This window comes from Schistocerca piceifrons, unplaced genomic scaffold (genome assembly GCF_021461385.2).
Source record: "Schistocerca piceifrons isolate TAMUIC-IGC-003096 unplaced genomic scaffold, iqSchPice1.1 HiC_scaffold_798, whole genome shotgun sequence".
Taxonomy (NCBI): domain Eukaryota; kingdom Metazoa; phylum Arthropoda; class Insecta; order Orthoptera; family Acrididae; genus Schistocerca; species Schistocerca piceifrons.
The window spans coordinates 634,947-648,033 of record NW_025729056.1 but is presented as its reverse complement, the minus strand read 5'-3'; the positions used below and the strand labels follow the sequence as shown (position 1 = coordinate 648,033).

At 42.6% G+C, this 13,087-nt stretch overlaps 1 protein-coding gene and 1 pseudogene across 1 annotated transcript in view; one reads left to right on the top strand and one right to left on the bottom strand.

Moving 5' to 3' along the window:
* LOC124770361 overlaps positions 1–13,087 on the bottom strand; it is a 124,706-nt gene that overhangs the window by 51,058 nt on the left and 60,561 nt on the right. The window lies entirely within an intron of this gene.
* Positions 6,246–6,364, top strand: LOC124770367 (annotated as a pseudogene).

Genomic DNA, 13,087 nt, shown 5'->3' with positions numbered 1-13,087 from the left:
GCCTACTCTTTTGCTCATGGTGCCCATGTTGAGCAGCGCTCCTTGCCGGCTGGCAGCAGTATTTTTACTGCAGAGCTGGTGGCCATATTGCGCGCTCTTGAGCATATGCGTTTCTGCTCAGGTAGGTCCGTCGTCATCTGCAGTGACTTCCTGAGCAGCCTTCAGGCCATCAACCGCTGCTATCCCTCCTCTCCTCTGGTGTCCTCCATTCAGGAGTGTGTTTCCGCCATTGCCCATTCTGGTCGTTCGGTGGTCCTGGTTTGGACGCCTGGTCATGTTGGCATCCCAGGGAACGAACGTGTAGACAGGCTGGCCAAAGGGGCGATCGACGCCCCGGCTTTAGAGGTCGGCCTTACGGCTCACGACCAGCAGATGGTGTTGCGCCGTAAGCTGATTGGGATGTGGGCTGCTGAGTGGCGTGGCATGACAGCCCCGAATAAACTGCGGCCTGTCAAGGGGACGACCGATGTGTGGCGTTCCTCCCTGCGGGCTTCTCGCAGGGACTCGGTAGTCCTTTGTCGGCTGCGCATCGGCCATACATACCTGACGCACGGCCATCTGTTGCGTCAGGAGGATCCCCCCTTGTGTTGGTGTGGGTCCCGGCTGACGGTCGGCCACATTTTGCTGGAGTGTCCTCGACTGCGCACACTCCGGCAATCTTTTAATCTCCCGGGCACTTTGGCTTTGGTTTTATCCGACGATGCCTCTTTGGCTGACTCTGTTTTACATTTTATCTGTAGTAGTCCTTTTTATGGTTCGATTTAGGGAGGTCCTGCGCCTTTCCCTTTCTGTGTCTTTTGTCCTTGTGTCTGTTGCTGTTCTGGTGTGCCGTCAGGTGGTTGACTCTTTCCCTCTTTTTTTTCTCGTGGTCAGTCAACCAGTCTCCGGCCATCCTCCTTTCGTCTGTTTCTTTCTGTCTGGTGTTCCTCTGTCCTGTTCTTGTCTGTAGTGTTTGTTGCTGCATTTGTGTTCTTTTAGCGCCTGGGGGGATGTCTCCTCCCCCTTGGGTTTTTATCTGCTCCGTAGATTTTCGGCTCGCCTGATTTTGGAATGGGGGACTGATGACCTTCGCTGTTTAGTCCCCCTTAAACATACCAACAACCACCACCACAACGACGTTTCAACAGGCAACGCCTGTCAACTGCCGTTTGTGTATGAGAAATCGGTTGGAAACTTTCCTCACGTCAGCACGTTGTAGGTGTCGCCACCGACGCCAACCTTGTGTGAATGCTCTGAAAAGCTAATCATTTGCATATGACAGCATCTTATTCCTGTCGGTTAAATTTCGCATCTGTAGCACGTCATCTTCGTGGTGTAGCAATTTTAATGGCCAGTAGTGTTCTTCTTCATCGCCAGGCACACATTTCGCTTGGCCGCACTGTCTGTGCTGTTGGCACAAGCACTTCCAGTGTGTTTTAATAGTTGAGATAGGCTAAATAGCTATTTTTATGCTAGCTATTGCGCCTATATTTCAATAGCAGTTAGTCTTTGCTGTCATTTATAACTGCCAGTCAACTGTACTGCGACTGCCTGATGGGAACGACCGAAGCAGACACTGTACTTGATTTCAACAGTATGATGATAAGGTGCCTTTTTTATTTTTGCATTTATCTCATCTGGCAAGATTAGGGGCTTGAGGCCCTTCCTTACATGTAACCCGACATCCTTAGGTCATGTCCCACAGGTCACTGAGCACGTGACAATTCAGCTGCAAGCAGCAGTGTCGGGTGACAAGCCCTGGTGTCCTACATGCGAGCAACAAACTCCCACTACAAGATGGCTACTAGAACCGACCAACTAATTTCATAATATGGAGACCATAAATCATGGAATGCTGTAGCTCGATGATAATGCAACAGGATTACCTTTACTTAGGTAAATAAGGCGATAAAGGAGCTCTGTCCTTGAAATTTACAAAGGGAGGATTCTTCACGTCGAACTTAATCAATAATGTCATCAACTAAGATGGTCACCAAACAGATTCTTAAAATATACGAGGATGAGTAAGTATATATTCGACTGTCTCATCACTGAATTAAGGGTGACCATTAAAGATGAAAGTGACCACAAGCTTTCAGTGGCCGTTAAGTGTGGAACAATGATTGACCACTGCAAGTATGGCAGAATGGCCCACCACAGCAACGAGGTGTCTATGGTCTAGCGGCAATTTCTGTGATTAGTACCATATCTCTTTGTGGGTCCTGGGTTTGGACCAGGTTACATCTTAAATTTTAAATGCCTCAGACATAATCCTATCATCCGCATTGTGAATAAAGTTTTGTCTATTCTCTTCACATGGCATCTCGAAGTATATTTTTAAGGTCTTGCAAAAGTACTTTAAGTGTATATGCACCTATCTCAATATATCACGCACATTAAACTGCTAATAAAATATATTGAACAACCAAGAAATTTTACTGACATTTGATTGTTGGGAATGTAATTTATCAGCAATCAGTGTCCATTAATCTAAACAGTCTGTGTAAATAAAGTATGACAAGTTTCGTTAAGAAAAAGGTTAAATGTTTTGCGAAATGATTCTTCTCAAATTAAGAAATACGAGCAAAATAGACTAAAGAAACATTTGATCCATCTCATCTGCTGTACATGCTTTAGAGCATCATTTGAAGGCACGTTAAATGCTTCTCCAGTCCATTTTATTTCTTACTTTTAGGCAAATCATTCCACAAAACATTTGACCGATTTTTTTCATTTCTTAAAAAATCAGGTCTTATTCAGAAAACATCTTAGTGACAACTCGTTTGATTTCCTAGCGTCCTCTGTTTTCGAAATGTCCTAAATTTAGTACTTGATTCAAAGGAAGCTTTTTGACGGTTAAATATCACGCAAATGCATCTTTTTATGTGCAAAATACATAGGCCTTGAAGAGATGAACTTTTTGACACTTCATTTACATAGCTAGAAGCAGCTAATAGGGTGCATTTCACTGTTCTCTCAACTCACTAAGTTTTTTTTAATTATCCGCATTACTTTCAAATAATTAAGTTTTTTTTAAGGAAAAACCTCATAGTGGTTAATTTGATGTTCAGTTAGCTCATTTCCGACTCCTCATTTGGCTATCAAAATTCGGGCAGAAACCCATTGTGTAATTTGTAGTGAATCCTGTTTTTACTCCACTAGAACATTTGACAGAAACGTTTTGAGTGTTCATCATAGAACAAATACGTTTCTCTTTGTATGCTATCACTTGCAAAAAAAAGAAAAAAGGAAAACCGTGTGCCGATATCTCGAACTGTTTATGAAATATGTCAATTTTTGCAGTGTCATGATTCCCAGTACACACGGGCATAGTCGGGCGCACAATACATAAGCCATCCGCCAGACATAAAATCCAAAATCTCGAGAACTAAGAAATATATAATTCTGATCTCAACTTTAAATACGATTTCGATATGTTCGCTTCATTTCATACAGAGAAACGTATGACCTAAAATTAATTGTATGCAAAGTCTACGCAATGCATTTGTCCCTCTGCAAACTCTAAAAAAAAAAATTGTGCAGTCATTTACTTAGGTTCGTGCAGCACAGTAACTAAGATGAATAACGAAAAGAAATTCAGTCCTTTATCAAGAGATGATGTCAAGCTGTAAGATATGAAAGAAACAGAATTTTTCACCAAATAGTTTTCTTAATATCAGATAACAAGTATTTTATAGCAGCCAGCGCATCCGCTCCAGCACTTTGTCAAGAACTCACAACTGTAGCCTTCACTGACAATTGTGCTGTAGTGACAATATTCATATATCTCCAGTTGTAACGGATGACAGGCAGTGTTGCGGACGTCACCAACCTAGGACACTTCTGTACCTAGGCCTGCGGTCATTTTATGTCACCTGAAGCTGTTGCAACTGTCAGTCATTTCTGTCACTCATGTAGGATGTGGCCTTAGTGAGTTAACATTATACTAAGCATACTGCAAAGATGTATTAGCTGATAATGCTTGTTTTTGTTGTTATAGATAGAGTATGAATATATGGTATTCCATTAATGTCAGTCATATTGACATGGCGTCAAGTGACACTTCCTGGCAGATCAACACTGTGTGCCAGACCAATACTCGAACTCCGGAACTTTGCCTTTCGGAGGTAGGTGCACTAGCCACCCATCCTCACGGCCTTACTTGGGCCATTACCTGGTTCCCTACCTTCCAACTACCCTGACATTATGGTGTCAAGCAATTTCGTTATTACATTGCTGTCGAACGTGAATAATGACATACCAACAGAAACATATGGCAGCAGTACAAGGGACCCAAATCTGAAAAAGAAGTTGGCTGGTCTAGGGAAGATGAAGAAATAATATGGTAAAGTTATCAGATAAGATGGAAGAAAGAAATCGGAAATAGAAAGGTGGTTTTTATATTGTTACTTGCAGGCAACGAAACTGGTGTTTTTAGCCGTCCATTACAGATTTATAAAAATGTCTCCCTTTTAGTCTAGGAAATCATACAAAGATGACGAAAAGTAGTAGAAACGTTAGCATTCTAGTATGTTAGTACGAAATGCATTGAGAATACCTTATTACGTGATTTCTTTGAGAGTTCAGTGCAGCACCATAATAATTGCTGCACTTATCGATTATAAACTGTGAGAAATATGTACGTCATTTGCATCAAATAGATTGATTGTAGTCTTGTGCCTCTAGTCTTCTTCTGCATCGAATCTAAAGATTATGAAGTATTTGTAGAACGCGAAGTTGACACTTAAACATATATGAAAGCATGGTAAAAGTCTTTTCATGTTACATCCCAGTACATAAGTTCAGCATTAAAATTTATGGCTAAAAAAAGGCAACACCCAGAACCACTAAATATGACAATTGTGTGGACAATTATAGAGACTCCGAAATGGATCCTGCATTCTAGGCAGCCAGTAGATAAGAAAACATAAAAGGTGAGAACCCAGACCAATAGCAGAATTAAATGGAAATGGCAAACCGTAATAAAATCTTAAAAAACACAAAATTTGGGAACCCAGATCAGTAAAAAATTAAATGCAAATGGCAAATCGTAATAAGATCTTACCGAATTTATAAAGTGTTTCGGCTAAGGTACGTAGTTTTTACACATCCTCCCTGCTGGTGGCTACTTCCTACACTAAGAAACACTGTTTTGTGTCATGTGATGTAGGTAGTGTAACTGGGTTCGCGATATGTTCACATGCATGTCACCATCCCAAAGTAATGGAGGAGGTGGCTTAGCAATGATACAGAAATTGAGAACCGTGCTGCAAAGTCCCTGGCTGATAGCATCACGAGATCGACGCGATGTTTTGCTGACGTGACAATTAGTCGAGAATGGTAGTTTCGACCTCAACTAACTGGGTAAAATGCATTGAAAGTACTTGTAGAGAATGTTATGTTGTTGGAATGTAAAGTTACTGGGGTTAGTGTTTCGACATGTCACCATACGTGTGTGGGAAGTGATCAGGCTAATGTTTCTGTAAAATATTACGTATGTCTAGCCTTTACGGGAGGACAGATTTTCATGGGCAGCTGTGATTTCAACACATTGACGAATACATCTAAGTGTAACGATGATAATTCACTTCGTAAACACCTGCTCAATATACCAGTTCAGAGGTTCAACTGGATCTGCTGTAGTTTACAAACAGAGCAGCCAGCTTGGCTGTAACGTCATGGATACACGGAACGCCCTCTCATCGGCTCCCTGAAGCAGATCCTCACGTATTCTTTGTTGCACTATCGACTGCAATGTATATTACAGTACATCAACCCATATCGGTGGTCTTTCCAACCCTTTAATCTGTGGGAACGCTGTTGATTATAACATAGTTCTGGACACCTTGCGCTTTACAGCACTTGTTTGAGTGAGGCTTGGTGAAATGCAGCACTTTCCGGAAGTGCTGACTAAAAATACCAGCAGTCTATTCTCGAATATGATTGGCTGGAAGAATCATTTACTATAACTGAGGATAATCGAGACACCTAGCTGATGTGAATGTGGATACACTGTAATTCTTTTGGGTAATGTACACATATAAATGAAAATTTCATTGCTTGTCTGAGATGTGTTTTTGTTGGAGTGTGAAGTTACTGTGGTCAGTGTTCTGTCATGTCTGAAGAAAATGATGTGGGTGGGACTATGTCCCTTGATGAGGCAGGGACAGATTTAATGTGAAAAACTGCAATTTCAGTGCATTGATAGCCATAAGGGGTATTAAAGATTTTATGTGGATAATTATGTCTAGTCATAAAGAGGATATGGCAACGGCCTTGCCGTAGTGGGGTACACCGGTTCCCGTCAGATCACCGAGGTTAAGCGCTGTCGGGCGTGGCCGGAACTTGGATGGGTGACCATCTGGGCCGCCATGTGCTGTTGCCATTTTTCGGGGTGCACTCATCCTCGTGATGCCAATTGAGGAGCCACTGGACCGAATAGTAGCGGCTCCGGTCAAAGAAAACCATCATAACGACCGGGAGAGCGGTGTGCTGACCAGATGCCCCTCCTATCCGCATCTTCAGCTAAGGATGACACGGCGGTCGGATGGTCCCGATGGGCCACTTGTGGCCTGAAGATGGAGTGCATAAAGAGGATATAGATTTACATGGGAAATCACAAGGAAGTATTTCCGGTATTTGGCTAATTGTTGAATGGTCATCAGATGGTGGTTCTATTGCAATATTTAATTGTAACTACACTGTAAATGTGTGTCTGGTTTTCTATGACGACTCTACTTGGTAGCCGGCCGCTGTGGCCGAGCGGTTCTAGACGCTTCAGTCTGGAACCGCGCTACCGCTATGGTCGCAGGTTCGAATCCTGCCTCGGGCATGGATGTGTGTGATGTCCTTAGGTTAGTTAGGTTTAAGTAGTTCTAAGTTCTAGGGGACTGATGACCTCACATGTTAAGTCCCATAGTGCTCACAGCCATTTGAACCATTTTTTTCTACTTGGTATCTCCGAACGTGGCAGAGGTAGCCCGTGGCTGGAACGAATGAACATTTTTGGCTTAAGGCGTGAGCCACCACTGAGCCTCCAGAACTCAGTTACGAGTGTGCGGTTGACCTCACCGTGTCGCCACATGAGCGGGTGAATAGTGAACTGATAGTCAGTATGCCTTGGGAAGCCTTCGCGATCGTGTGTGTGGCGATATTCTCCGATTTTTATGTAGAAATTTGAGTATATTCAGCTAGTATTTTCACTGGACGATTATTCCCTCCTCCCCATGTAAATTGACCAATTGTCGGCTTGGCGGTCATGGCAGCAGTCTCTCCGGCCTCTGAGCATCTAGTACGACTGACGTGTGGATTCTAGAAGATGAGTGTGCAAAGATGACTGGCAGCGGTAGTCTAATGAAATTTCCTCTATCTCCGATATCCAGTCATGCCAACTACTATGTAATGGACCATGGTTTATGTGTATGTGTTAACAAAGTGCACTGTCCATGAGCTGTTGGCTGCTTATGTTGCACTGAGTGCTTCTCAGTACATTCCAGTGGACTCTATCCTCCGGCAAAAAGATGGAGTGGTATTTGTTTAAATAAATGTGGATTAGTTATTGTTACTATCCTATCAGGCTCTTTCCCCTCCTTCTCCTTCCTGGTTTAGCAGAGAGAACCAACTTGGGAATTCTATAGTGCTTTAAAAAATACATTTAGCACACCTGTAGGTGGTTGAGAATAACACAACCATGACGGCATAAATGTGCGCCGAAATTTGAAATGACAGCAATAATTTTGTACAGTATCGCTTCCAATTGCGATGAAAAATTCCTGATTGATCAATTTATTTTTTCCAGTACAAGTGGTGATACTGTGAGCAAACTACAGTCAAACCCTTGCCATGTCTCCTACAAATTGCTTAAGGACAAAGCCCAACTGAGCTGAAAATTGAAATTCTCACTACAGTTTTCTGATACCTCCAACATAATGGATTTCCCGCCAAACGACCTAACTGAGCCAGCATCCACCAGTAGGAGGGAAGGAAATCCAAGAGGGGGAAGAGTATGATTTGGAAATTGGGTGGTTGTGGGACAGATATTCCCAGATTTTCCTGCCAAATATGCCAGACCTCGTATCCACCAATAGGGAGCATGGAAAACCTCTCTCACTCAGAGGGCATCGATTTCATTAATTAGTCAATCAGTTTGATAGAGTGGGGACAGCGCAAGTGGACTATTTCCAAGACATTCACAGCTGGAGTTTACCACGTATCTGCTGCTTTGTTCAGGGCATAAGAGGGGTTAGTGTGGTTTCTGGTAACCCACAACAGACGCTCACCAGTCAAGCAGTAGTCACTTGAGAGGGGCAGGGGGGGGGGGGTGGCAGAGCAGCGAAAGAGAGAGAGATGGAGAGAGAATACGTGTTTCAATAGCCCCCAGGTACCAATATTAAAGAGTTGCTGCCACCTGATGCTTTATCCAACAGAAAGTAACCAGACTGACAAGGGGGAAGGGGAGGAGATGGTTGGAGGGAGAAAAGTTGGGTGTGCTGCTTTCCCCCAGGGCCCTCTGCTGATGGTTTTGTGAAGTAACTCAGTCAGTATCTGCATAATAGGGCTAGCACGTACAGCAGCTGGTTCCATTGACCTTGTGTGGAATATGTGTGTCTAGAAAGAAGTCAGGAAGAGAGTCTGGTATCATATTTCAAAGGAAGCCAGCATATGGTATCACACATTCATCCTCAGGTGCCTGCCAGCCCAGTGCTTGGTAGTCAAAGGGTTGCCAGCGATCTGTCATGTGTGGTGCAGTGTGGCCCACACAAAGATGCGATCAGAAGGTTTTTTTCGTCAGACGTATGGTGGAGGAGGGTGCTTGTGTAGTCATGAGTCAGTATATACAAGACCTAAGATATATTAGGAGTGGTTTTCCTGTAAATTGCAATATTCCACACAGTCAATCGATTTGATAAGATATTTACTCCAAAATATGCAAGTGATCAATCAAAAGTGCCTCTGTATTTCTAGAGAACTGATGGGTTGGGGTATCGATGCAGTACGGATTTTGACCTAACTGCACCAGTATTCATCAATAGGATGTGGGGTGATGTCATAAGAGTGGAGGTACCACAACTGAGTTACTTCCAACCAAAGAGGAGCCTGTCTCCTGCAAATTGATTAAATAATGAATATGCAACAATATATTATTGACACTGATTTGAATTTCATATCGTGAAAACCTTCCTTTACAGCATAGACTACATCTTCTTCCGGCCAATTTCCAGGTGGGGAATGGAGGGGGGGAAGTGGGGGAGGGGAGGGTTGGGGCTTTTCACCAGAGGGGTATGAATGGCTCTGAACTGAACAAGTGTCCCTCTTCCCAGTGCAGTAGAGAGAAGGAGGGAAAAAGGATGATGAGTTTCTCATAAGGACTGATTATCCCAGGGCAGTCATAAATCAACCACCAAGGGATCATGAAACATTTAGCAGAACTATAGGTTAAGGGGAGGGGGGTGGTTACATGAAAAACCACTCAGCAGAACAATAGTTTAAGGTCATAAATCAATCAGCTGTCGCATTTTTTAATTTGCATATCAATTTGATATCAAAAGTGGGCCAGAAACGCCTCTTGTCCTAGTGCTATTGATGGCCTTTGAAATCCGTACCACAGATGAAGACCAAGAGGCAGACGAAAGAAAAGAAGAGATGGAATTCATGAGGCCTTGCTGCAGATTGGTATTAGGGTGGTTGGTGGCAGAAATCAGGAAACAGAATCCAGTGGAACACAAGCCTTGTAGCTGAGCACAGTCATCTGGGCCTGATCACATAAGGTAAAGTAAGTCATGTCAAGAGAAGTTATTCCTACAGATGTAAGAACGCTGGAATCATGTCTTTGTCTCTCCAAGGAAATAACCTCTTATTTGCTTACAAATATGAGTCCCTATGGTCATATATTGTGAGCTTGAATGACGCAACAGGTGGCCCATAGTATCGGCAGTTACTGAAATACCGTCTAACACAGCCAAAAAACTATTTCAGTACCACTAACTGCAAACACTCAATAACTGGTTACCTTGGCCTGTAAGTTATTCCTTATAATCTATGATGTTTAATGGTCCAGAGTTTTATCCCATGTGTAAAATTGTAAAATCATCTTATAAATCCAGGACTGTAATGTTCCTGCAGTTTCACACATTGTTCTTAGTCACTACAGTCCCAAAAGAACCATCTTCACGGTTTTTCTTGAAATCAAGCAGAGAAATCATTCTGCATTTTCGGGATCAATAGTGGGCAAATACACTGAGTTGACAAAAGTCGTCATGGGATGCCTCCTAATTTGTGTCGGACCTCCATTTTCCCAGCATTGTGCAGCGGCTCAACATGGCATGCACTCAACAAGTCGGAAGTCCCCTGCAGAAATACTGAGCCATGCTGCCTCTACAGGCGTCCATAATTGCGAAACTATTACCGAAGCAGGATTTTCTGCACAAACTGACCTCTCGATTATGTCCCATAAATTCTCGATGGGATTCGTGTCAGGCAATGTGGGTGGTCAAATAATTCGCTTGAACTGTCCGAAATGTTCTTCAAACAAGTCCCGACAGGGAGTATTGAAATCCAAAAAAAATCCATCGTTGTTTGGCAACATGAAATTCATGAATGGCTGCAAATGGTCTTCAAGTAGCGAAACATAAACATTTCCAGTCAATGATCGGTTCAGTTGGACCAGAAGACTCTGTTCCATGTAAACACAGCCCCACCAACATGGAGCCATCACCAGCTTGCACAGTCCTTGTTGACAACTTGGGTCCAAGGCTTCTTGGGGCTCTGCACCACACTCGAATCCCACCGTCAGCTCTCACCAAGTGAAATTGGGACTCATCTGACCAGGCCACGGTTTTCAGTCATCTAAGGTCCAACCGATGTGATAACGATCCCAGGAGAGCCACCACAGGCGATGCCGTGCTGTTAGCGAAGGCTCGCGTGACAGTAGTTTGGTCCCATAGCCCATTAACGCCAAATTTTGCCCCACTTTCCTGACAGATACGGTTCGGTGCACGTCCTACATCGATTTCTGTAGTTATCTCACACAGTACTATTTGTGTGTTAGCACTGGCAACTCTTTGAAAACGCCGCTGCTCTTGGGCGTTAAGAGTAGGCCGTTGGCTACTCCATTGGCAGTGTTGAGAGGTAATGCGTGAAATTTGGTATTCTCGGTACACTCTTGACACTGTGTATCTCAGAATATTCAGTTCCCTAGCGACATCCGAAATGGAATGTTCTATACATCTAGCTCCAACTGCCATTGTGTGTTTGGAGTCTGTTAATTCCCGTCATGCAGCAATAATAACATCGGAAAACTTTCCACACGATTCACCTGAGTACAAATGACAGCCTCGCCGATGCACTGCCCTTTTAAACCTTGTGTACACGATACTACCGCCACATGTATATGTGCCTATCGCTATCCCATAATTTTTGTCACCTCAGTGTAATCAGTAAATTTAATTTGTCATGTAAGTAATGAAGTATTTTTTAAAAATTACAATTTACTTACTGTTTCGTGTAGTACATGTTCTGGAAGCACCTGTGATAAACCTTTTGCATTTCCTTTATGTTTTCGTCTTCCTTAAAGGCAAAGAGACAAGATGAAGCGGTAGCCCATCATAGAGCCTATGCCTACCGTCATGTATTTTTTGACTTTCAGTTGTTAAGAAACAGAGGATTTTTTCTGGTACCGGTAGGAGGAAGGAGGGATTCGCGCTCAGCTAGTGAAAGAGTGAGAAGCACGTCAATTTTTTAGCGAGTAATTGTAGACCGCCATTTTGGGGTCGCTATGAATAAGTGAGGAGTGTGGATTTTATATGTGCTCCGTTTAGAAAAATACAGTATTGTTTTATTAACAGAAAGGTCGTGTGAGTTGTTATTTCAAATAGTGCAATAATTACAACCACTGAAGCCCACCTGTGTACTTTGGAAAATTACGAAGATCCGATAAGCTTAATAGGAACACGGTCAAGGCTTCAAAGGTGAACGCGGCGACCAAACATAGTATTATAAAGAATGGTAAGCACAAATCTACAGCGGAGAAAGAAACTACTCCGCCCTGCAAAATAATATGAACTAATACGGACTTATTTCCAGGCACGGCTCAGCTTATTGTGCTTGTCATTCACGCCGAAAAATTAATCTCATTAATTCAATACGTTTTAAGAAGCCACGCATTTTATTATCATCTATTTCATTATTTTATTATACTATAAAGTGGCGACAGGTGACAGGCACGATACGCAGTGGGCAAAACTGTGAGTACTAGTATTGTTAGGAAAATGAATATACATGTATGTTAACGATTTCTTTATGTTCCATGTACGCTGATGATGTGACGGAGACGATGATGTGGTACTGAAGAAATGCTATAAAAAGGAAATAATAAATAAATTAGAAGGAAAAAAGGCGACAGTACCGAGAGCACACAACAAAGCACAATAGAGGAAGTACGATTTACAAGACAACAATCAGGTAGGACTGCGCAATGCATATAGAGAATGCGTTCCCAGTAGACCTATTAGAAAATCCATCCACCTATTTCCTAAATTCCAGAACCTAAAGCTTCAGATATTAACGCTATTGTAGTCAAGTGGAGATAATGACATTTCTTTATTAGTATAGAAAGTATATTGACTAAAGAATAGCTGAGACTATAATTACACACAACTGTATATGCATTTTTTTTTTCGCGTGAGAAGTAGCGCGGAAGTAAAATCTTAAAAAAGAAAATTTTTATTTTGATAACTGCAGTGGTATAAGGATTTCTATAATGGAGGGTCAAAACAATAAGGAAATGTCATTCGAAAATCATAATGCGAATGTAGTGGATGTTCATTTGCAAAATGCAACAATGAGTGGTTTGGAATTGTTTAACGGTGATTATTTGGATGCTGGGCGCGACATGCCATTGTTGCATTCGACCCCCGTGAGTACAGAACATTTAATTACAAGCAATACGTTAATTACAGTAGACGTAACTAATGGCACCTCGAGGCCAGAGAATATTTTAAATGAGAGTAGTACGCGTAGTACGGACACAGATACTGACAGGCGTAGGCCGGAAGTGAATACGGAAGATATGCAAGCCTTATTTCGAGCCTTAACAGAATCCATACAAACA